This window comes from Tubulanus polymorphus, chromosome 1 (assembly GCF_964204645.1).
Source record: "Tubulanus polymorphus chromosome 1, tnTubPoly1.2, whole genome shotgun sequence".
NCBI classification, from domain to species: Eukaryota; Metazoa; Nemertea; class Palaeonemertea; order Tubulaniformes; family Tubulanidae; genus Tubulanus; species Tubulanus polymorphus.
Window position 1 is genome coordinate 24,200,591 of NC_134025.1, and position 27,420 is coordinate 24,228,010.

The window sequence follows — 27,420 nt, forward strand, 5'->3', positions numbered from 1 at the left end:
TCAGCGAGCGCGATGATGATACGCTACCACGATGCAGGCTTCTAGGTGTTACATGATTTAGGTTTACCGGTCTAAAAGCATAGATCTTCTATTTGCCAACATAGACAAGAACAAATATATATACATCATTTCTATATACTTGATTGAGTTTTCCGAATGACAGTCCCTACTTAAGATTATACTGCATGGATGGGGAAAAATGGGCTGCGTGACCCCCATAATCTATTGGTCATTTATTGGATGTTGTCCACCGGCGTCTAGACCTATCTCGACCGGTTGCTTGGTATTGACCGAAAGGACTTGTTAATGATATTGATTTACCTTGTAATACCGGGTTAATGCTGTATATACAGGTTTGAACATTCAGTTGTTGAATTAGCTTGTTACTGTGCAAAGCATCTAATGACCGTAGTGCTTCTTCTGTGAATGCCATTGTTTTGTGACTCATCAATCGGGCTATGGTTGACAAGGTTAAGACCCAGGTTTCAAAATTCCAATCTATCAACGCAGGTTTATAGGATGAATAGTGACCACAAGCCTATAGCCGCGATCACACGGAGACGATTTGGCCCGGCCCAAATTGGCACGGATCAGGCTCGGGCGAAATCTGGCCCGTGTCTAATTAGAGAGTGCGCTCACACGTAAACCATTCACTCGATACTAAACAATGCTCAAACAAAGAGAAGTGGATCATTTCCGGTACCAGTTGCAATTCAAACGCAATCATTTGTCTGGTGCTCAAATTTGGCTCGGGCCTGGTCCGACATTTTTGGTCGGACCGAACAGGCTCGGCCCCATTTGGCACCCGTGTGAACAGTTGTTCCGGGCCAAATTTGGCACGGGCCAGAAATGCTTGTGTGATCGCGGCTTATATTTGGAACTTTTTAGATAAACAGGTCAGTGTCATCTGTCTCGTGTCTCTTATCCGACTGCAGATGCCACAGCTGGGCGTGAGTCAACATTTGAGTTAAAAACAATTCAGAACAAAATTCGCGGAGCTTTCCCCCGAAAATTCCAGGGGAATGTAACAGGTGAAGTGTCGCATAGTAAAATGGGAGCATTCGCGCGTGTGTGCGCGGCGTGCTGTGCGTGCTGTGGAGTATCTGCGCGTAAATTTTAATTCATCATTCATTGATGATAGAAGAGATAATCCTCATATATGTCATAAATATACTCACATATTGTAATATCCTGATACAAGAACATCTGTGACTGTACGTAATAATAATATCAACAACAACTATTACTACTACTATTACTACTACTATTATTACTACTACAACTACCACACAACAACCTGTCTTGTCATTCTACTGCTGAAAAAATCTATTCTAGCAGAAGTTAGGCTTTTCATCTAAAAAAAAAACTCAATTACATCCTGTAATTTGTGACCCCAAATAGAACACCCCGACTTTCAAATCATAGCAGGTGGCAAGGATGGACATTTTTTTATTGTGTTACAAACTACTATAGTCATGACTTATCATTTGAAAACTAGTTTATGGAACTGTAACTAAAAATGAATTATTCTCCACGTGTATAATTTCATCTCTACTAAGTTATACGGACTGCGTAGAAAATTCTATCAAAAGTATTTGGCAAACGGACAAATTTTGCACAGATTTGCCGAAGTACATATTCTCGAGTTACACCGCGATATCCATCTGCGATCTACGTATATATATATATATATATATATATATATATATATATATATATATATATATATATATATATGTTATATGATATGTTATTACTTGAAAATTTCAAAATATGTGGAAGAAGAATTTGGCGATCGCGCCGGTGAGTCATCATTGTGTGTTTGGCGCACGCGTGTGCGCGGCGTGCCGTGGGAAAATGCGTTAAGAGAGCATAGGTGCGCGTCGGCTGAGTCGATCCGAGGATTCAAGACTCGAGTCGTAGTACACATATTTACACTGAAATTAATAGAGCACGAAAAAGAAAATTCAACGTCTGCAGATGTTGTGAGAGTCAATTTCTCACGCTCCGGCGGCGATGATGATGACGATGATGAGGATGAGAGAAGATTCTAAAATTTGCTCAGCGTCGGCGGTGCAGGCAGCGTTGAAAACAACCGACTCTCGTTATTGAGCTCTGTCAGGGCTTGTATATGATGAATGGTAGATTGTGCAATCCAACATAAACACCATCTACTATTTAAAAAAAAGGATTCTTCCCCGTTTGTAAAAAGCGGCGGATTACATCAGTTTGTTTTAACGGCTCTTTACATCAGCGCCGAACTTCGTTTTTAATAATTTAAACGATGTGTTGACGAGTTTGTAACTTGGTAGGCTATGTAAGAACACGGTGGCCGTGATTTTCGACTAGCTCGCTATTTATACATTCAGCCCTCCGCTTTCTATTTTCGTCGATGAATAATTATTTCTAGGTCTAATTTCGACTACAACGGTTAAGTCAATGTAGGTTATCGTAGTCATTGTTTTGGCTGGGTTACAGAACGATGCTTTGATAGGCGCTAAATTTTGAAGTCGCAAATACTCCGAGCTATGGCGCACCAACTATTATACCAGTGATTATGCAACCGAGGGTCATCTGATCTTGAATATATACGCATTTGCTTATGTCAGCATCTCGGGAGTCAGCCACCGACTGGCAGCCAGCCAGATTGTTTCATGTTTTACTCATTGTTTGATTGACTGCCAAATAATGACTTGTGTGACTTCATCTTACAGTGCATCAGGACAATAAAAGAAATCGCTTATGCTACCCTAATAAAGGAATGGAGATGCAGTAAATAATAGGGGTTGAAGATGCAGTAAATAATAGGGGTACATCATAATGAAAACTGCTTTTGTCTTTGATAGAAACTTTTGACACTTCAGCTTTTGGACAGCAAGTTTTTCACGTCTCGCCCCGAGACTTTGGAATTAATCAAATCTTTCCGATTTGTGTCGTCTCAATCTGGATCAGTTTGAGAGACATCTCAAAACCGCCTAGTTCTGCGTCTAATACGATTAGATTTTCCCTGAGTGGCGCCTTTGAACCGTATTATAGGATCTTTGCACCGTATAAGAACAATTAATGAAAAATTTGGCCCAGGCGATTGTGCTTCGAGACATAATCTATAGAATTCCCATTCCTTTCACGAGGCACACGTTTTCACCTATCTTCTGTTGGAGACGAATTAGTACGGACAATTTCCGTCGATATTGGCTCAAGTGCATCTACAGGTGGGTGAGCTCGTGGCTGAGATTTTTGACAAAGCGCAAGGTGCACCTTCAAATATTTAAACAAGCAGCTGAACACTTTTAACAATGCATGGTTTTATATTTTGTGATGATTTCAGATGGATTTTCCCCGGGGATGACCCGTGCTTCAGGAATTTGTGTGGGTGTCCACCAAACAGGTGTTATGTACAGCTGTATGTTATCAGTGGCGTGAGGACTATTTTTACATCGGGGCCTCGTAATGAAAAAGGCCGCGCCGAAATATTTCCCAATCGTCAGTCGGTACAATATGTTCATTCGCCCACGTAGAACGCGCAAACCGACGCCAAAAACGCGTGCCCAACGACGGACTGGCACATCCTTTCAATATCAAAGCACTTTGTATTCCAAATTTACTGCAGGTGTGTTGAATGCAGTATTATGATTTGGACAATTACTCGCCATCTTCATCAAAGTTATTTTCTTTCTTCGGCCTCTGTTTAGAATTCAAATTGTAGCTTTGATAGCTTTAATAGCAGTGTTATTATTGTCAAGCAGACAAAACATATTAAGCACTGTTTTGGTAGAAGATGCGTTGTTCGGTGGCAATGACCAGTAGATAAATGCGGTGTAGTTCAATCAGACCGAGTCCATTATTCTTCAGTCACCGTTTGATGACAGCTGAGACTTTCGGATTTTTATTTGATATGGATATAGCCCGACGAATAAAGCGGGAGATAATGATGATTTTACGATATGATATCGTAGACTTATGACTTATCAACATCGTAAAAAGTCTGCAGTCGCTGAGTTGCATCGGACATCGTGAATAATAGATATTATTACATTATGCTGAAGATATATCTTGCATCATATCAGCACCAAAACTGTGTTTATGAAACTTGAAAGGATCGACCCTGTGGCGTCCCAAAGAGGGTATGCAGGGAGATTGAAACCATTTTTTGTGATGGTGTGCTCTTGATCTGAAAATTAGAATATAAGAATATTATTAGAATATTCCCCAATATTAGAATCCTCGACAGGGAAGATAAATTTAAACTACTTTCACTCCATCTATTAGCGAAAAAAATATTGACAAATTTGTAGGCCTTGAATATCTAATTCCATATCCACTTTCTTCGACTATTAAACGTGGTAACTGGCGTTTATATCGATTTTCTTTTATTATTCTGCGAACAAATTATATACATCATCTTTTTTCTATGCACAAATTTTATGTCATCCATCCACGATATCGTGTAATGTTTCATGATGAATAAACGTTGAATTGAATTGAATTGTCACAGCAGCGATGGCAGGCGTAGTCGTCGTCGTCGTCGTCGAGCCCGCGTCTGACTTGTCTCCACTTAAAAAACCATTTGCAGTAGTCATTGAGTTGTAAATATTTAACAAAAACTGGTACCAGATTGAAACTGTGTTGGCAAATAATTAGAGCATCATCGTCTATGAATTTTCATGAATAGTTTCGCGAAAATTATCATATATATCGAATAATATTCCGGTTTTATTTGATGACTGATCGACGACTTGTGAAGAGCGTTCATCAAGTTGGCGCAGCGTGCGCGCGTATATGATATATGTACATACCCTTATGCGCGCCTATTTTTGCATCCGTCGCGATAAATTGTCAAAACTCAATATTGATATTCGGGTCAAGCCTATTACCACGTGCGCTGAGCTTTATTAGCAGTTATCCGTTAATTGTTTGATCTGAATCAATATACGTATGATGGTGGAATGGATTTATTTAATGAAAGTTAACATCGGCATTAATGGCCGGCCACATATTTTCGTCGTGTGGTGTGTCTAGCTCGACCCTTGACTGATATATTTCGATATAGTCGAGGCATTGATTTCCGAGCTATTTGGACTTCGTTAAGGGCGCATAAGCATCGGCTTACTCCGCGCAAAATAAACAATGAAGATATATTGCACGACAGACCACTTCGTGATAATTATTCGATGATTTTCATTTGCTTACAAAAATCTAATTTCGTATTCCAATTTCGACGCGTATGGAGAATATATTGCACGGGATTTGATGTTTATTGTGGCTAAGATTAGTAATGATTGTTTTTCATCGTGGGGTCACTTGTACAAAAGTTTGTTAAAGATAACTGGTGGATAAATACTAAAGTTACATTGAAATTTAGATTGTCACTATTCCACTGGTTATAACTCTAACCAATTTTTGAGCCACTGGCCCCTGTTTGTTAGCCCAGTGCTGTTGTTAGCACTAGCTATTTTTATTCCAGGGTATAATTCGATTTGGAAATATCATATTATCTTTATGATATTTTATGTCATCGTTTTCATGCGTATAAATAGGCATTATTTCACAATATATTGATCTAACCTATTACCTATATACATGGCACTCTTCCGACATGGACACGGAGTATTTACTCTAGATATTTATCGCTAATAAGGTCTCAGTTTGGAAATAGTGCGAAGTCCGCATATAGAAAGTTCTGATATGTTATGAATAATGTATCGCAATGTGAAGTGTCCTACTGGAGAGGATGCTGGGTTAGCAACAGCTGTCTCGATGACTTGACAGCAACAATAGCCTACTGCTGAAAGATGCTGAAACATCCTTGACTGACATTAATATGCTTTTCCATATACAGCCGATCTTCATACTCGGGTTTTTGAGACGTGCATAGTTTTTTGCAGGTGAATACAAAATAGAGGTATATGTATTTATATATAGGGATATATCTCTTCCAAAATGAGGATCTATGAAGTCATTCAAAGCTTTTAGGAGAATATCGAGTTAGCGTTTTGCAGATTTCAGCTTCTGGCACTCATTAGATCATCTGCAGCATTTGCGTTGCCACGTTAATACGTAGATCAGTGCAGTTTAATGATTGTTTATCCATGCGAAAATTTGAATTTAATGCGATTTTTGTCCCCGCGGGTCCCATTCCCTTTAATAACTTTTGCGCCCCCACTCATGTTTTAATTCACTGACTCATTCACCCAATTATGATATATTCATTCAGTGACCTCGCCAGCAACGTAGTACATTACAACCATAGATGTTTTCATGTTTCTGTATGATGTGCTATTGGCTTATTTTGACTCGAGTTCAATGACCTTTCGACTTTTCAAGGAAAATTCAGAGAAATCGTGGTTATTTATGTTATCCATCATTGTTACCACCCCATCTATAGCTATTGATGGTGTCAGTAGTTTCAACATTCTTGTTTGATATGTCCACTCCACTGTCCAGAAATGAATGTTATCTTGACATTTCGTAAAATTCTTAACAATTCATTTTCATAACAATTGATCGAATGCTTTGCCACGATTTATCAATAAAAATTGGAAAAATTTCTATTCTATTTCCTCGGTAGTCACAGCGATCATTTCGTTCTCAATCTCAATTCAGTTTACGATTGAAATAAGGATTTCTTGTTCTTGTACCTTAAGTACTTCCACTTCAATAATTAAGTAGTTAAATGACCTCGAAGTAAGTCATTTTTGTAATCCGTAGTAGGATAAACGGAACGATTATGAGCCGCCGGGGACGATTCCTCCCCCTAAACGAAAACGCGCCTGAAGCATGGATAGAATAACCGAGAGCCATTTCGCGTGGACGTTTCAGAAGAGGTCGTTCGACGTATCGAGAATTGCTAATTCGTGACATGCGATCGTCATATTGCACCGCGATCATTACTCAAAACACTTTCAAATCGGTCACATTATATTCGACTAATGTCGTTTTATGTTGCGGCATATGTTCCGCGTTTGAAAAGTTCCGTTATCGCCGTTTTTGCCGGCGTTCGTTTGTTTTTCTTTTTTTGCGGATAACGGCTCACGAAAATGATTACGAGCACGCTAATTTTTCATTACGATTGAATCACGAGTTATGATGATGATGATGATGATGATGATGATGATGACGACGATGATGGTGATATTTTTTGTCCCGTCTGCTTTTGATATTTATAACAACTGCAACGAACTGCGTTATAGTCGACTGAGACAATAAGTAAGAATGCAGAACCCGAGTCAATAAATCCAGGGGCGCAGCGTTTCTATAGATCGGCGCGCTACGTGTCTGCCAACGCGCGTATCTGATAATCTATTCTATGTCATCAGTTTTTCTGTTGTGTCTTCGAAAAATCTGTGCTTTCAGAGAATAGAACAAAACAACGACGGCATGCGTTATATGCACGATAATTTTCTATAGACGTTATCGGACTGAATCTAAAAAAATTTCAACTCTACTCAAGTACAACATTCTTGACTACTCTATCTCATGGGCGTCCCCAGGATTTTTTTAGGGAGTTTGTTTTCTGGAATAGAGGGGGTCTGGCGGTCTAACCCCAGAAGATTTTTGAAAATTTCGTGCAAGCAGGCGCGTTCTGGTAAAGGCCGAGGCCGATAGGTAGACTGGTTCTCATTTACTTTGCATGTATCGATTTTATTTTGCTAAATTAGCAAATGCAGACCATGTGCCTAAGGTCGTTGACGTTTGAAAATTCAAAAAGGGGGTTCGTTCGAACTACCGAACTCCCCTAGGGATGCCCATGTATCTGGCAATGGACTACTTTTCTGTAATACATGTATATTTTGATTATGGCACACCACATTTTTAGAAATTTGGTTGGACTGCAACGTTATTTTGCAGAAATTCCAATGATTTTGGGTTCGAAATCGTGGCAAATTCTCGCTCATAATTACGAATTAGCAATTATACTTTTTATGGATCGTGAACTTATTTTCGCTTATAGAAAAAATGAGTAATGAAAAATAGTAAATGAATTGTTGACTAGATACTCAGGTGCTTTTGAAACTGAAGTGCTTAATGTGTGTGTACTTCCTCCCGTATTTGCGCTGTATTCAAACTAGATTTATTTCTGTTTTAAAACGTCAATCCGAATTTGATAAACAGGAAAAAGCTGTTTTTAAGAAGGGGACATTTTTGAGTGTGTCTGCGCGACGTGTCTGACAGAAATCCCGCGTATGTCGCGATAACAACCCGGAGTAGAACCTGAAAAATTACAGTTCATCGCATCTCGTCAAAAGCACGACCACTCCAAATGCTCCTGCGTCGGACATGAGCACTGTTGAATTTCTATCAAGTATATGTACATGCAACTTGCGTGTATTGACATATGACAATTTTTCGCTTCGCATCGGAACGCGCACGGATAGCTTAGATTATCATCGTAGGGATTCTTACGTCTTTTTCGCTAACCTGGACAATATTTCAAAATTTCTCATGAAAAAATTCTTGTCTGAATATCGTCGATGCATGTGATAATATTTCACTACACAAAAAATCTTAACACTATTAGAACTCGAATGTTACTTAAGCATGATTGCCTTCACCTCTACCAGGTTAGGTAATTAAGGAAATTAGAATCCTATTTTTAAACATGCTCCAAGGATGATTAAACTGAATTGTCAATTTCCGTAGCTTCATAGCTCACAGTTGATATAGTATTTCATTTAAAAAAAGATGCACTCTATCACTGCGTCATATCAGCAACTTGACACAATCATCTTCCCCATTCAGCTTACAATCTCCAAGAGATTTTCTGGGCAGACCCATTTAAGTATGAAGACCACAGGGTGCAAGGGGTTTGCACTCCTCCCCCTTAAAAGTCGAGGACCCTTAAATTTCACGGGAAAATGAATATTAAACTGAAACCTTAAAAAAGTTTTGAATTCATTAGCTTGTCCTCTGTATTTCCAAAAATTGGCTAACGTGTGCCCTTTTGACTATATGCTGTGCTTTATCCTGAGGGGGGGGGGGCACCCCTCCGTGAATCAGACCCTAGATCCGCCCTGTAACCCAAAAAACTTAAACACTAATTCACTTTTCATTTTCCCTACAACTTTGCCTAAATCATAATAATGTTCTCAAATTTCCAAAATACTCATGCGCTACGAAAAGAAACTCGAGACAAAATTTGTTTGAAATTCGACCTATGACTTTTCTTCGCTTGAAGTTGTATATTTCATCACAGTCGACGTAATCTAGCACCGTTTCGTGGATATAATGAGGCTTTATTTCCGCGGACTACTCGCGGTCGATCCGTTATTGGGTAAGCCACCGGATATACTTTACGCCAGTTAATTACATAGCCACCTTCCACCAGAGTTTTCTTGTCATTGATTATGGCGTACGTATACATATTACTCGCGAGTGACAATGATCAATGAATGTTTTCGATCCTCCTCGTAGTAACGATGACGATATATACTACGGAGTTGTTTTTATGTCTTTGAATTTCCAGGGCACTCCGATGATTTATACCGGGGAAGCGCTCTTTGTTTTTCTGCAACATCTGATCGCGGAAACAAATTCAATGAAATTTTATTACGTACATCGTACTGCAAGAACGATAATCCATTCATTAGTGGCATTAATATTTGTTTTAGGTATCATAATTGGCTTCATTCTTTTTACTAAACTCACTTTCAATTTGGATGGTTTTGTTCAAGATCCATCCCCCTCTCAAAGAAGCTCCCTCAGGAAACAATTCCCAATATTATCACGAGTGCATGAAATTCATTTCTATATGACAATTTTGTATGTATCTTCATTACAAACGTAATGATGTTTGCCATGATCTACACAAGTTGAGTAGCTAGCTGAAGGTTATGTTGATAAATACTGGCAATTCTCTTTTTATCTCCAGCAGCTGAATACATATATCTTATCCCAGGTGTTTGAGCAGGGTTATTCTCAACATAACGACTACTTGGGAATGAATATCTTTTGCCCACAATGTTCAATTTCACCTCGGTAGACCTGCTGATTCGACTGGGAGTTGAGGAAGTGTGGGAAAGTTTACAGGTGTTCCATGTATCTTAGAGCTACTCAGGCCATTGTCGACTCATAGCTAAGTGAACCAGCCACAATCTAATTCTCTTAGCTTTTAAGAAGTAAAAGGATCTACTTCGATATCTCAGACTCTGAGAACAGAGCACCACTTCTGCAATGCCGAAGATGGCACCACAGTACAGCGTTAAAAGCACTTAATTTATTGCTGGAACCAAAAGCAGTGATGGGGCCTACTGAATGACTTTTATGTATTATTTATTCCCTGTGCAAAAAACTGTTGATGCGGATCCAGACTGAGGGGTGTGTTGGTAGCAAATGCAACCCCCACAAAAATGCAAGTTCCGCTATTTTTCTTCAAACAAACATTTTTAGACTTCATTATCACTTGATTCTCAGTTGTTTTTTACTTCAGTATCTCTAAAATCATCCGGGAAATGCATCTAGAACGCTTCAGATTTTCATGATATTTTTGAGGGATGCTGCCAAATGCTTTGCGCCTGTAGCGTTTGCGAATGACTTCCACCTAGGCTATATTCACATAAAGGCCTGTCATCACCAGGGGAATTAGTAATAAAAAACCAACTTGAAACCAACATCATATAATCGATATATATCCTTAATTTCCGATATGCGGCTTTGAAGTTGCCCGTCCGCTCTTTCCGAGAACTCGTAAGTTTCACCTCGTTTATGGCTTAACTTATTACCTGAGCCGGCACGGCTTGATTCTAAGTCCCGCTGAGCCAACGTCTTTTTATCGATAAGCGCTAATAATAATAAATCTATAGTCGCTCTTGCCACTGCGTCTCGTCATCCCTGCATCGCCGTTATCCCCAGATTCGCTCGAGGCTGCTACACGTTTAAGCCTCTGATTAACACTAGGGTTTGAATGCATCGGAAAAAATCTTCAATTTCGATCCAGGACACTGGTAAACACACGCGGTAGAAGATAATCAGGAGACGATCAACACGTGTTTGTTGTAAAAAAAACGTGAATGCAGAGGTGGTTGCTATTCTAGATGTTCTATACCGAACTAAACCATTAGGAATGGTAATCAATACCGTATTCAATATATTTATAAGCTCATCGATATTGTGCCTGGATTTTGAAAGTAAGGTTGTTATTCAAAAGTGTTATCGGAGATAAAATTAACCAAAATCAATATCGAACGTTGTTATTCAAGATGCTATATGTTCGTTATGACACATACCCTGGTTTAGGTGTTTGAACTACACCGCATTCAATCAAATTTTTTTTCACAAGACGCTTTTTCACGGACACTTTTTTATTGATCGATGGAATGAATATTTTACTGTTTACAGGCAAGTCTGATTCTTTTTTTTTTGGTTGATATATTTCTGCAATTTATTACAACGCCTACCAGAGAACCCATAAACGTCACAGTACATTTGTTAGGCGATAGAGTCGTTTGGATGATAGTTTATGGTTTCAGAATTTTTGTCTCTATATCGTGGCACAGGACATGGCTCATATTATACAAAAGTGCATATATTTATGCCTAAAAATTCTAGAACCTGGAATTCTGGTGCACTTCAGCATCAATACTAATTTCAGCTGCCTTCACACTATCACTAGTTAGTCCATTTAAATTTTGCTCATACCTGGAACGGACCAATTTAGAATCGACCAAATCGATGCTGTGCATTCACACACGTTACAGGTCCAGCTAGTTGCAATATAGCCAGCCAGACTTCACTTGTGACAAAGTTTGGTCCGTTCCAATGAACGGATGATATTGGAATGGACTGAAAAGGACTGAGACCGTGCTAAACAACAGTGTATGAACACAGTTATAATTGCTGAACCACATACAGTTTATCATTGTCAATCATTTCATCCTATTGGTATTAGATGTAGTTGCAGAAGTAAGATTTGGTAAGATGCAGTAGTAGTCTGGTAACAGTTTAAAGCTCATGCATGGCATCTGTCTTATAGTTCCAGATACATCTGGTAACAGATTACGTGTCAAGATGCAACTTAATGGTTGCAAATAATATGTATTTATATATGCATCTCTGTTAGCAGGTTGTTTAGCATCTGCCTAGTTACAGATTAATTACACTTAATGATGCATTTGTTTTTGGTAACAGGTTACTTGTCATGATGCATCTCTCACAGCAAGTTGCTAAGCATCTGTCCCGTTACAGATTACAGTTATTCATGCATCTGTTTGGTAACAGGTTACAGGTCATGGTGCATCTCTGACTGCAGGTTTTATGACATCTGTCTGGTTACGGATTGCATCAGTCTTGCTATGATTTTTCTGGTTACATCTGGTTTTAAACTACATTGCATACAATTACAGGTTACAAATTACAATGCATCGGCTGCTTTTACAGTAAACCGCATCCTCACAGCATCCCGGGCTTTTAATTCATTGATGATGGCGAAATGAGTCTATCATCGAATAAATGCGAATACCATTGTTTTCATTGAAAATAGTTTCTATCATTTCGGATTGACGAACTGTACGTACAACACGGCCGCCGAGGTTGACAGGGCATCGCGCCACTTGCAGCATCTCGTATTTCATTGATGTGCTGAGTCATCAGACCAGGCAATATACACGCTTGTCGTCAGTTGATGTTTGTTACAGATTGAGCCATTGGCAGGTATACAACTTCTAATATAAGCTGCTGTAACAGTGCCTTGCAAATTCTTGTCGGCTGAATTTGACGGTTTTGTCATGGTGGCAAAGGAGAAGGAAGTTGATATGTCCCATATGGAATCGGTTAACTCTTGATCCCAAATGTATTGGGAGTGGTTTAGAAGTTAAAGTTTCTGATTTGGCCTTTGCAATTACTTGCTAACTATTTGTGATACTTCAAATGCGTAAATCAAAGTTGGCTTTAATGCAAGTAGCTGACTGAATGTTATTGATGATGGGCGCTATCATTAGTAGCCTCTTAATTCAACTTTACGATCTAATCAAAAATGAATGGCGTATTAAAACGACTTAGTTACTTTCATTGCGAAATCCGAAATGTATCCTTGCGGGACCAGGGACTCTCGTACTAGCGCATGTAAGCCAATGCCAGGAGACCAATTGATTAGGTAGTGTTCAATTTCCACATGGATTGAATGATGGCTTTCGCGAATGCGTCTCTGAATAACGATGAAAAATACTCGCATGATTTCCTGCCGAGTCTTGTCCCTTTGGAGACTGTGTTGTACAATATTTGATGGATTTCGTTCAAGTTATCTCCTATTTACAGTGGTTGCGCAATCCCATTTCAGCATACTAACAGTGACCATCTGGGAGTCATGGTCTGGTGAATATTTTGAAAATCGTTTTTACATTATACGCAACTGATTTGCACGCTGCACTCATGGTAAATGCGCCTTTTGGAGGTACATTCATGGATTTGTGAAGCAGAACGAACTTGTTTGTGATGTTGCTAACAGTTATACCAAAAACCAAGACCACCAAGAATACATCAAGCCATAGGCAACAACGGTTCTCGGGATCATATCAGGCTCGAACTTGAACTCCGAAATAACTATGCATTAGTTCCCATTGCATTTTGGATATGTTGTATCTAAGGCCAATAGCTAGATTTTGTCCAGACAACTTTTTGATTTTCGACCCAGTTCCTCAGCTTTGAGGTCATCTTCAAGGTCATGTCATTTTTAGTGCCTAGTTCTGCCGCTAGGTGGTGCACTGGGCCCATACTTGGCACTGCACATCTAGAAACCCATACTTATATTGTACCCGATTTCATCAAGATCGACCTGCTTTCAACGAAGCTAAGTAGCTGAAAGACAAATAAGCAGACAGACAGACAAGAATAAGGGTCTCACAGACGCCTGAGAACCAAAAAACCAGGAAACGGATGAACAAATCCATATTTCAGCGTTGCTCAAGTCTTTGTTTTTACATTTGACACTTGTAATGGTGCAACAAGCTGTCATTACTGTAAGCACTAACAATGCCTGTGGCTAGGCGTAACGCGAATGATTTGTGTTATTCAAGACGGGATGTATTTTTCTTTATATGATGTCAACAATTTTCTATTAAATGCCTCTCGTAAACTTGATATTTTAGTAGCGAAGAATCTCGTCGTACGTCCGTGCGGCTTTATACTCGAAAACGTATTTTATGCGACTGTAAAACCGTCGATTGGTTCGCGTTGAATCTTGAAACAATGAGCAACAAATCATATAATGCATCGCTGCCGTTTAAAAACGAATCGCAATAAAATGGGACTCAATGTCTCTGTATCGGCGAAATATTCCAACCCCTGAATCACAATATCTTCAATTAACCGTCGGACTGGGAATTGACTGGCTGCGTTTGACATTTTTCTTCGATATTGATTTATCCAGTTATTATTTTCTTGTAAAAGGAAGTACGACGCGATAAATCATCCGGTAAAAACACATGTTTCATTCGCGCGCGGCCGAAATTATTTTCCTTCCGCGCGAAAAAGCGATCAATTCACCGCGCTATGCGGCGGTGTCATCTCGGACATGTCCATCTGACACATCAGGTAATGGCTTAGTCGTGTCTGGCAGTTTCAATTAACCGTACGATCTCCGATTTACATACTAGTTCCTGAGAAGGTATCTCTCCGAGAAAAAATAACAGCTTTTTTCGTGTTCGTACGCGTTCATCGACTTACTGGACAAAACCCGATGTCAGTGAATCAGACTTGAGTGGATTTCTGATGTTTTGAATGACTTGCCATGATGGATTCGATTAAAAATGGTATAGACTTATATTAGATTTATCTATCCATGAAATTATTAATTTAAAATCATTTTAACGACTTAACTCTGGATATATTAGAGACTTGCATCAAGCCTTTCGACGGTCACTGCGGTCTTGACCTCGATAGTGACATCACGACAGGCAAGTCTTGTATATATCCAGAGTGTGAAGTCGTTAGAATGAGTTTGATTTCAAAAATGGTATAATTGTCTCCATAATTCATACAAGCTGTTGACAAAGAGATTAGATAGTGTTTTAGATGATTCGATATTGCGAAATCGTTCGACACGCCAGCTCGGCGCTGTTTTTTTTTCTCGTTGTAAATTGATAAAAAATAGATTATACGGCGCGGCGCGCGATCGACAAACCGGCATTCGATATTATATAGCATGTCGGTGAATTGCTGGCGGCCTACAGGCCTATAATGTTCGCGTTTTGAGCGTCTTGTCATTGGGATCATTTGATTATCGAGTAATACTTGAGCCGCGGCCATTTATCATGCCAACCGAGCCGTGAATCGTCTCCGGGATTTCGCAGCTTCGAGACGATCGTGACCAATAGAAAAGGTCTTCGTCGTATCGATTGCGTAGTATCGCCTTTCTCGATGGATACGATAATTACCGTTTCCCCCAAGACAATGTTTTATGCAAAGCGCCGATGACTAATCTCGTTCGCGCTCTTGCTCGTCGTGTTTTGTTCTACATAGTACATATTTTTTTTTTCTCTGTCTAGAAATGATGTCAGATATTCGTTTGAAGGACTCGATCAAAGTGGTATCCGCGCTGCAGCCGAATCAGTTTTCTATACCGCCACGTGCGCGATGCAACGTTTAATCCCATGAAATAAAGCCGGAAAAGGTTTTCGATACTTCTCCCTTTTTCCTGAAATGTATTTCGAAAGGAAATTAAAATTTCAGTAAGGAGACTTTTTTCTCCAATATTTCATATTCACGGAGAAGAATCGATGACGGTTTTGTGATAACGCAGTTTACCATACAGGTTTCCATTTTGCAGATTTTGATTGGTGTACTTCAAGCGAGGGAGCATTTTCATTTCCAGCATTTTCAAACTTCGAAATACTTGGAAAACTATGTTTTCAGGTATCAGTTATAGAATTGAAATTTGATAAATGTATTGACGTAATGGTATAGGAATGATATCATTCATTCATTCATGTTCATTCTTATTACTGAAATAAGTGTTTTCTAAGAATTGTTATGCTGATTTCTACTGCAGTCAACAATCAATTCCAGTCATTCCGATTCGTATTTGCTATTATCGTCATCATCACTATCGTTAGCGATAACTCAATGATTACAGCGAGACCGGTGCGACGTTTAGACTTATAGTCACCCCCGGTCGGGTCATCTCGGCGTGTATCGCGTGCTGAATCGCCATTGATGTATAAATCGACTCCGAGAGCTGCTGTTATAACCTCGTGTCTCCGATGGTCAGTGAATACATTCGGACGTCTCCCGTGTATTGGAATCATCGGCCACTCGCCTGACCGAGAGATCCCGGTAAAGAATTGATTAATGGATTAATCGAGCCCAATTTATGTATCACATTAGCACGGCTTTACACGTGTAAACATTCATCATCTGTATCATTATGTTCTTCCCTTGATGGCTATTAATTCTTATTGACAACTTGTCTGATTGACACGCGAGAGTCTTAACTATTACTATGGATATATTTGTATATTTTGGTAATATTGTTAGTTTCCCCGTCTAGCAAGTGTCTGAAAGTGTATCCATACCAGATCGGTGTTGGATGACCTTTCGTTTGAAGAACTTGCGCTTTATTATGCTCGCAACTGAACTGTGGACCGTTTTCTGAAATATTTCCGATGCCACGCTAAATCCATCTACGGATGGAAGATAGAAAACTGTTTGCTATTCGACGAGGAGTTCAGATAGGTCTGATATCAAAACGTATCTCAAAGTGTGAAGCTGTTTTCTGTATTACTGATCATTATCTCAGTTGTGTTTCACTCGATGTGCTGGCAGATCATTGATTTCGTTTAGTCTAGTCCCATCATCGGCAGTCTCATAAAACTCTCATCGAGAGAGAGAGAGCTAACAGCAGGAAACATCAACGGATAGACTAAAAGACATTTGCATTCGGTGCCGTCGTCTCACTAGTCGTCCCCAGGAATTCAACTTCTACATAAGTTCTAATCTTGAATCACGCTTAGAAAATGTTTCTCATGCGTTTTCGTACCAGATAATGATCTTTATGGCACGGCATACTATTCGTAGTGTTTGCTTACCTTCTTATTAAACCGTGGAAGTCCATCGTAAAAATAAGCTTTCTGCCCTCGAAAATGAAGTCGTTTTATCTTTCGGTTATCTTAAACTAATATTTCTAGATCTGACGGAAATTTGATTTCACATCAACGCTCATCATCTTGAAATCCACATAGTTTAAGAAAATAAGATTTACAACAGGGTACAAAGATTTTAGGTGCTTCATTACAAGCAACTGACATCCGTCATAGAAATCCCGAATACTACATTTGTCGGACTTGATGATGCTATGACTGATGTTGCGAGTTCTGGTGAGATTTCGTCTTCAATTTTGTGATGAATTGTTTCAGCAGTAAATTGTTCAATTATTTAGGTCTTAAGCCCTGGTTACGAACTGACAGGTCGTGCGCGTAGTTCCCTCCTTCGCATTCACTGATTGCCAGCGGAGAAAGCAATTTTTTCATTATTTTGATCAATGGATGCGTAAATGATGCTCGAGGAAGACAATAAACATTCCACTCTCTCTAGTCCGAGCTGATTTGTGGAGTATTCGATGTACGCTAACTGGACGCTGGAATTTGATTAAGGTTCCCGTCGTATTATGCATTTTCTCATTAATGCGCCGGATCATGGCTGCCGTACGTGTCGGCGTTGCTTGATCAACCACCTGAAAAATGCCAGACCGCTTTATTTATGTGACCGCTTTATTTATGTGACCATTTTCTGCGCCCGCGCCGCAGTAAAAGGACCAAGTGGATCGCTGATTTTTTTATACGCGTCGAATAATGGATGCGTTATGGTAGTGGCAATATTGCTGTTGTTTTTACCTGCCCTCAGTCGCTGATGGCTAAACGTCACAAATTCAGAACACAATGACCTAATGATACCATTACGTCTTCGAAGCTTTTAACCCATTCATCGCTACTGACGTGTAGCGCTATATGATAATAGCCAGTCAGGTGATGGAATTTTCGTAAGGTCAGCTCGGGTAGACGAGCTATGCGGCAAATGCGACCAACTATTCGTGGATTACCGATCGAAGCATAACGAGAAATTGTGTAAGGTCATCTAGGGTCAGACCGCGACTTGGCACTGACCCATCATAGCAGAACAACTGATTGATGCATACCTAGACATACCAGTGAAGCATACCAAATGACTTTTAGATCCAAAATCCACTTCAGCTATTTGGTTGAAGATATCTGCAGATATTTTTAACCCTTTATAACCCTTTGATTTGATAATAAAAGGAATTTTGGCTTAGGTTTTTTTAAATCTTGAAATAGTTATCTATTTGATTGGTTGATTTGCTCTGATTTGTTTTGATTTGGTGTCCCTTACAAACCCACCACACCTACTGGGAGTGAAACAGGATTCGATTTTGAAATCCGAAATCGAAGTACATATATAGTTGCGCCATCGGTGGTCGAATTTAGAGAATTTTGTTTCTGTTTAAGTCAAAGTACCAACTTGATATGGCACATTTCTCTATTCGATCGACGCGAAAAAATCGATAGCTTCGATGATTTATGGCAACTCTTTTGAATTCAAATGAAATCGTTCCGTCTTGGATTATGAACATCGCGACAGCTCCTCATATGAATGACAAAGGTCTGAAGAAGAGAATCGGCTTTTCTTGTTTAATGTGTGGTTGACGGTTGACGACGATGCAACATTTACGACTAAAGCACTAAGAACAAGGGATTTAATTAAACCAATAGTCGAGTATACTTGTTTTTCGAGTATTTGCAGTGTATTGAAGAACAAGGCCTCGAAGCCGGAAGTTGTATAGATCAACATCTTAAGCGATAAATATTCTCATTGTAATCTGACATTCGATGAAGTTAATTAAAGTTAATATACGCGGATATTATGCGAATTTCGAGTACTGTTTTAACACTAGTATGAAAAGGATGTTTCACGATGATGCTTGGTATCGAGATGGCTGAAATTTGTGTCGCGCGCGCTGATCGGAAAAACTACTTCGAAAGATGACGCCGCCTCGAGCGTGTTCTGCACGAAAATTAGTCATATTTGTAGATGGCTCTTGTCGTTCTTATTGGTGCCGTATTTAAACATCTTGATGGCTTGATAATTAATGTGTGGACGTGACGTGGTTGAGAGACCGAAACCAGAAATCTTTACACAAACGCCGAGTCCAGCCACGTTCAATGATACTTGTTTTTTTAGGAAACTTAATGCTCGTATGTCATCTGGTGTATCATCCGGTTATTTCTCCGATCAGTCGGATGATATTAATTTCTATTCAGATTTTTAACGATTGTCATATATTGATGCAAATTACTGTTTATTTGGCATAATAAAAATCCACTATGTACAGATTTAAAATTTTTAAAACCAAGAATTTATTCAATCAAAAATTTGAAAAGACAACGCTTCGAACAGTGACTAGAGATCAACGTCAGTTATTCCCTCACACCTGACAATTATCTCTTGTAAGAGTTTGGAACATCGTTGTCATTTTGAATATTTGATTGAATAAATTATTTATCAACTATCCTCCATCTTGGAGTGTGGTTATTATACTGCACTGCCATTTCATTGTTAATCAAGCATATCATTCTTTATATTATTGACAATATTACTAACCTTACAGAAGATGATTCTGAAATAGTTAACTTAAACAATTTGGCTTCAGATCCCTAATTTGATACACAACGCGGCTAATCTATGGAAATTAATGTTTTCTTTTGAATCAAGCATCTATCTTCCTTGTCATATGGAAAAGCTGCCTATTTTGTTGTAGGAATTGAAAAAATTGGACTCCTATGAAAGGAATTCATATGTGATACGTAGTTGGTTTCCAAAACGCAACTCAAGAGGTTGTTATTATTTGTAATACCAACAATGTCGAGGCTTTGAAAAAACAACGATATTCTGGTATGAGAAAAGCCGCGCTGATACTCGCCGTGGTGACAGTGCTGAGCGGTAAAGCTTGTACAGCCCTTCCTTCAGGGTGGATCTCGAGATGCAGAGTAAAGGACAAATGGTTGATGATGATGTAACCTGGGAGCGTGTTCTGTCGTCATCATCGCCGAGTTGATGTTAGAGTTGTGTTTACTCTTTTCGTCACCATGGCTACAGAGTTGTTGAGTTACCGGCAAGTTACAGCTACGAATCTGAAACTTATCCCTCCCGCCAGAAATCTGATTATTGTCATTTTATGACGGCAACAAAAATAGCAAGATCGAGATTTTCAATAGGATTTGAATAATTGAATTCTATTGATGGGCCGCCGAGAAGGCGCTCGTTGAATCTGTCAAACCTATACAGTGCTGATCATAGTGAAATACCATGTTGAAGCAAACTCAAGTGCTAACTCGAAATTTGATGCTGTTCATCCTGTTTCGTATACAATTACATGAATTAAGTGAGTTAGAATTGAATTTTTAGCAAATTAAAAGGTTTGACCAAGTATAATTAGGCCTGATAACCCAGCAGTCACTGTTGCACGAAACAGGTGTTAATGCACAAAGGCTGCATGGAAGCATGGACTGTTGTTTTTTTTTTCTAAAAGTTTGCAATGTTATGAAATCAAAACATATTCCTTTGTTTGGATTCACGGGCTCGGCTTTCATGTTTTATTAGCTCAGATCATCAAACAGGAGGTGATGATGATGATGATCGATAAGCATTCGTCCAAGTGGCAAAGAGCAAGCTCTAGACACCTATCATTATACAGCGCGATAAGCTATTCTCTTACTCTTTCTAGTACTGTCTAGTGCTTTCATCTGAACAACAATGAAAGCGTTTATTTTTAACGGTGTATTTGTGCTGGCGGCTAATCACCGGTGCAGATCGGTGGTGTTTGCTCAAATATATCGGTGCTAATTCTAAAAATACGGCCTCGCGTGCTTTCCACGTTTCCGTTCCGGTTGTTTGGAGACTTCAGGGAGGGGCGGATCCAAGGGGAGGGTGCCGGGGTGCGCACCCCCCAAAAGTGTCTAGTTGCCCTGAAATTTTACGGTAAAATGAAACATATTTCCTCACGATGAGTTCCCGATGAGCTTTCTTTCGGAGTACCCTTTTATTATGTTGATATGCCCTATTTCGCGGTGCACCACTTCCTGAATCAGACCCTAGATCCGCCCTGAAATCCTTGGGCCAGTTTTTCAAACTGGTATTACCTTTAACCCGGGGGCTAACTTAATTCATTTTCAACTTAGTTAGCCCCCGCCGGGGGCGGATCTAGGGGGTGAATAGGGTTGATAGCCACCCCTCAAATACCTTCCAAACAATTTTCATAAGGGGCTTTTTGGTGTAAATAGCCTATCTCTAAGAAGATGAAATAAGAATGTTAGCTGCCTCAGATTCAGAACTAACAGTAGCGTTGTGACTTTGTATTATATACCTATTGTATGATGCCGTATGCTACGAGCAATCATCGAGATGATTCGACGCTCGGACTACGCCGCTGAGCGGCTCGCTAGTCGCAGTCTCTTCATTACGTTTTGTCAGCCACCCCCCTTTGAAAAATCTGCCCCTGCCCAGGTTAAAGGTAATACCGGTGTATAAAACCGGGCCCTTGGTTATATCTACTTAGGGGTATTGGAAACCAATTTTGATTACAGCAGGTGCCGAGTGATTGCAGCGTTTTGGATTTATGGCAAAAATAACATAGTTTATTAGCATAGTCTGTGTGACGAATGAATGAATGAATGGAGCTGTAGAAATTGTAAAATCATTAGCGCTTCGTGCAGCATTTCCCAGGGTTGCCACAATCTTGCAGCGGTCATTGTGCGAAGTGATTCTACCACTCTCCCTCTAGCTCGCAGACTCTACGAGAGAGAGAGAGAGAGAGAGAGAGAGAGAGAGAGAGAGAGAGAGAGAGAGAGAGAGAGAGAGAGAGAGAGAGAGAGAGCGTACGAGCGTTAAACCGTCATTAAGCACAGATTACCATCTCCCCAGTGAAATTTTGCATCCTTTTATTATATCCGTCGTTGAAAAAAAGTATGAGGGTTGTCATGGTAAAGCGATTATAGGCGGTGCGCTCACTTTACCTGGAAAATTTTCGATTCGAAAAAAAAGTGTTCGTTCGTTCGTTAGTTTCTAGGCACTGCAAATGAAATGACATTTAAAATAGATACGAGTTGATATATAAATATATCTGTTTGATCAATCTTTAAGTATCATGTAGATGAATGAAACGCTTTGATGTTGATTGCTTTCCAGATATATTTTTTTTCATTCGCATAAAACCGAAATGATAAAGTAAGGATTTTTAAAAGAACATTCTAAAGCTATGCGCGTTCAATTTTAACCATTCGTGACTTTTGAAATTTTACTTTGATGCGATTCTAAATACGTAACAGAACCTGTAGAAAATTCCAGTTTTTTTTCGAAGGCGTAATCAAGTCGTTACCGAATAGTGATGCAGCCCGAGCAAAATGAAATGAAAGTGTTATAGTACCGCACGATCGGGCTTAAATAATTTTATTGCCGTTATACTACTGTAAAACGGCATTAACGGTGTCTGGGCTGGCTGATAGATCGGACTGACTTAATTTGATTTCTGAATCTTCCACTCGGTTTTATTACGCCTAAAGTAGGAAATTTGTCCAGGCATTCTCATTCAATTAACTGCATGGATTGCGTAGATTAACTTACGCGATGAAAAAAAAAGTCGCGCGTAAGAGTCTGGCTCGTATTTAGGGAAACTGCACAATTCGGCCAAAAGAACGGCATTCTCCATTAATTTCTAGTCCGACTTGAATTTCAAAATCTAATCTTGAACTGCTGGCTTATTCATTGATAGACTGAACAGTCACAAATACTAACAGAGTGGCCACTGACCTGGAAAACCTGGAAAACTCAGGGAATCAGAAAAATCTAGAAAAATCAGAACTCAAGGAATTTGACAAGTTTTGCAAAAAAACCATACAATCCTTTATCAATAGGTGATTCATAAAAGGATGAATAAGTTATTTACATTTTACATATTTACACAGTAACATTTTAAACCACGAAATTTCTCCAATTCACTCAGTGAATTTTGTGTAATCGGGGAAAACACTCGTAAACGGGATTTGTAAATTGTTGGAAAGTGGCCACTATGTTTGAGCACTACACTTTACTCAAAAATTTTGAAATAATGATGAATCTGATCTTTCAGATAAATCATAATTCAAATATCAAATGATGACGAAGACGTTTGCTTCATGTAGCAATCTTGAATTTCTGCTTGCATGACATGACTTCATTTTTCGCAGCCTTGGTGCTCCATGTTTTGAATATAGAATTCGCGCAACTCGCGCAACAGGACCACTGGACGACGAAACCACGCATTCAGTCACAGATCTAGATGTAAATGAAGTTTCTTCGTCGCGCACGACATTCAAACATTAGCTCAGGATTCCGTGCGCGAAGAGATCGCTGATATCTGCCGAGATCTCTGATATCTGCCGAGATCTCTCCGCCGTTGTCGACTTTCAGGCATTCGATAAACGTTCGAATCGCCCAGAATCCGTACGAGTCGAGCGCCCGTCGGGCACGCGCGCAATTATTTCAATTGAAATCAAGCCCGAATTTCTCGGGTCGATTGTAATTCTTTTAGAGAAAAATCATCGCTGATGAAAATGAAGACTGAAACGGCCCCTCCTCTGAGTACTGAAATATGTTTACTGAGACGGTCCCATTAATATGCAGAGCTGCTAACTGTCCCTGAAAATGGCTCACTGTCCCTGATGGTGTTTTTAAAATCTCTTGCTGTCCCTGAAACAATTTTCCACTGTCCCTCTAAAGATCGTTCTAATTTTTTCTAATAACGTCCCTGAAAATTTACTTCTTTTTGTCCCTGATGTGGTAATTGATAGGTTGGCAGGTCGGAATACGCAGGGGTGGATCCAGGCTAACGCTACTACTGCTACCGCTAGTACTCTCACACTTCGTATTTAATGTGAATGATTCTTTTTTAAACAGGTCAAAATGTCATATTTTGTGGATGCGGAGAAGGATTCGGTGCCGAAAATTGACTCAGATTGCATCTCAGAGCCCTAGAAATCCTACGATATACGTGACCTTCCACAGCTGAGCAGTACTCAGAAACCTACGCTAGATCCGCCCCTGATACGTGATTTCATACTAATTTAGACCACGCTGCGATTTTCATGAAAAAAGATATCGTTTCAATGACTTCATCCGACGCGCGGCAGCGTTACGGTTTTATTTTCATATTTGATACTAATCGAAAAAGCTGCTGCTGCGGCGGCGGCCGTTATACATTAATTACATGCTAAACCTGTGCTGATAAAACCTGCACAGTCTCGCGCGCAACCACCCAAACAATGAGTCATCGGCACAAGCCGAAGGACTCTGATGATCTGTACGTTAACCATAAATTGATTGGATCAGCGCCGCGCGGCACTGATCACACTGGTTCAGGTAAACGCGATAGGAAGAGAATATTGCCAGCCACGCGCCAGCTCACCGAGCGAGAGAGGCGGCAATCTTAAATCCCTTGATTTACTCTGCTCCTGATATCTGACTAATAAATAAACCTAACGTCTCACATGTGAGACATCATCGAAAGCCGCATATCCGCTGTTGGATAAGCTCGATGCGCAATTGTTTTTTTTTTTTTCTTAAAGCACGATTGGTGAGAATTATAGCGATGACTACTAATGAAGCTAATAAAAGACTGCAATGACAAGATGTCCTATACGCTATCCAACTTTATCTAAGTGATGGGATAATCAATTGATATTATGTTATTGATTAGTGAAAATTATAGCAGCAGAATGTGAAGTTGTGCAACTTTCGATTGATTTTGTATTGACTAATATCATCAAAAAATCATTAACGCTATTAATATAGTCTTTATGAATTTTTGATATCATACATTGAAAAAAGAGTTAAAGAGAATAGACCTTATTAGGCAAGATGTTATGAAACCTGAAACTCGGGGGGCTGTGATAAATGGACCATTTTTCTTATTCTGGATCTTAAAAATGGATCAGATAAATAAACATTACAAAGCCTTAGCCTATTCCGCTTGAAATCTAGCTGCCGCAAATGGCTTACATGTCTGAAATGAGTTCCACAGTTGTGTACTTATTGACTGAAATATCCTAAATGAATTCCTAAACCATTGATCGAATGCCGGCAATACAGCTCTTCTTTATGATCTTACATCATACCTCTAAGTAGCGACCCTACCCTAAGCTCATAAAGCTGTTGCTTGTCCTTCCCAATTTATTTCAATTCAGGAGAGGATGGCACTCAAAAATTCAATTTGCCAATCAGAAATATTGAAAAAAGCTTCATAGAAATAACCTGCAAAATAAATCATTACTCGTTTACAATAACACACTCTTTTACACGTTGCAGGGAATGGAAATCATTTAAACACAAAGGAAATTATGTTGGCCAGCATTAGAAATTATCTTCAATGTAAGATGATATGTTTTACATGTGTAAATCAGTTCTTGATTTATGATTTGTGTTTTATTCATTCTCGGGGTCGTATGAAAACAATGTTTCAGTTCTATAAATTACCAGTTCGTGCGTAATTCAACCTCGAATGCTTAATTCCATCGCCGATACGGGAAGTGATAGGTCTGAAGGTTATGTTATTGAGACTGACGAGTTTGTCTGGCTTGCAACTGATAATGGCGAATCTATTTCGGGAAAATGACTGTTTTGTGGTTTTTGAAGTGACCTGTTTGCTACCCGCTGCGTAGGCTCGTCGAATGCCGACGTATCATTGAAAATTTTCTGTTATTTCAGCTAGACCGAATGAAAATATGCCATTTCCTGTTTACTCTTATCTAATTTTGTGGTCATTTTTGATGTACGATTCTTGCATACGTTCAAATTTGCTCCATTTCCTTCTGCCTCGCGCGACGCTGTCTATTGTTTAAATGGCTCGAAATCATCGCTAGTCAAACTCGGTTTTAGAATATTTTCTAGTGATTTCCTGGGCTTTTAAGTTATTTCCACTACGAACATTCTTCGGAAACGTTTTCATTCGATACTGTGTCCGGTAAAATGATTTGATTCGTCCGATTCAGCTAGGCAAACAACCGACTTGCTTCCTTTATTCATTGATCGATCATCTAACCTTGGATTTTGATATCTTTTACTGTAGGCCATATTTGAACTTGCCATATACAAACAAGGATAGAACTCGAGTTAAATTGATGGATTTCTCTTTCAATGTTTATTCATTTACGCTACATGAATTGTCCGATCTTATGATTGATAAGCGGCATTAAACTAGATAAGTTGTTGCCAAAGTTTTTCAGTTCGAAGGCCAGCCGCTCTAAATGCCGAGTTTTATGATATGATCGTTATTCATGTTGAATATCCTGTTGTCCTTATCGTTTCTTTCTTATATCCATCTCAGAGGACCGATTTGGGGCACCTCGATTGACCATTCACGTCAAATGAGCCATCGGGGAATGATTCAGACTGGTTGCGTTCTGTTCTCGAATATAACTCTTGTTGCATATAAAATGACCATGTTTAGGCTGAATATGTATCGAAAGCTTTTCGTGTTTTGGGAATATTTCCTATGGTAATACGTATGCTTCCTCTGATGCATATAAATGATAAAAGATGAGTTTAGATGGACGCGCAGAATTTCATGCTTAACTCAAAAGATGAGCGCCTTATAGCCGCGATAGATGATATGGCCTGGGCCAAATTGGCACGGATCAGGCCCGAGTCAAATTTGGCCCGTGCCTAATTAGAGAGCGCATTCACATGTAAACCACTCACTCCATACTAAACAATGCTTAAACTAAATGAAGTGAGTCACTTCCAGAACCAGTAACAATTCACATGCAATAATTTTAACCGTGCTTAAATTTGGCCCGGGCCTGGTCGGACATTTTTGGCCACTTAGGCACCCATGTGAACAGTTGTTCCAGCCCTAATTTGACCCGTCCTTTTTTAGTTGGGCCTAACAGGCATGGACCAGAATGTCTCGTGTGATTGCGGTTTATGTCAGATGGATCATTATTAGTTGGATACGAGACATTGTGGAATCATTTTCGATTTACAAACGGTCAGATTAGCCGCTTGTTTAGCATAAATTCAATCATAGCCATTTCCACGTTCTGAGCTAAGTCAACAAATATGGCCGGCTTCATGTTTTAACTGATTAATTCCGCTGATCAATGAGATTCATTCACGCTTCAATGGACTCAGCCTTGTGACAGTTTCCATATCCTACGATGATTAGATGATAAAGGTTTTTCATTAATGTTTTACTCATGCAGATGTCGAACTCTCGTAGTCCCTGTTCAGAGAGTCATTTTTTTGGAGAATAGTTTGGAGTTAATGAAGTAGTCATTTTTTTGGAGAATAGTTCGGAGTTAATGAAGTAATGATTAAAGGTTTTTCGTGAGACACTGCCTGACAGTTCTGTTCGTGTAAACTTATAAACCTTATGTAGATCGAAACTGG

At 39.4% G+C, this 27,420-nt stretch overlaps 1 protein-coding gene across 1 annotated transcript in view; it reads left to right on the forward strand.

Moving 5' to 3' along the window:
- LOC141915267 (uncharacterized) overlaps positions 1-27,420 on the forward strand; it is a 55,146-nt gene that overhangs the window by 6,155 nt on the left and 21,571 nt on the right. The window lies entirely within an intron of this gene.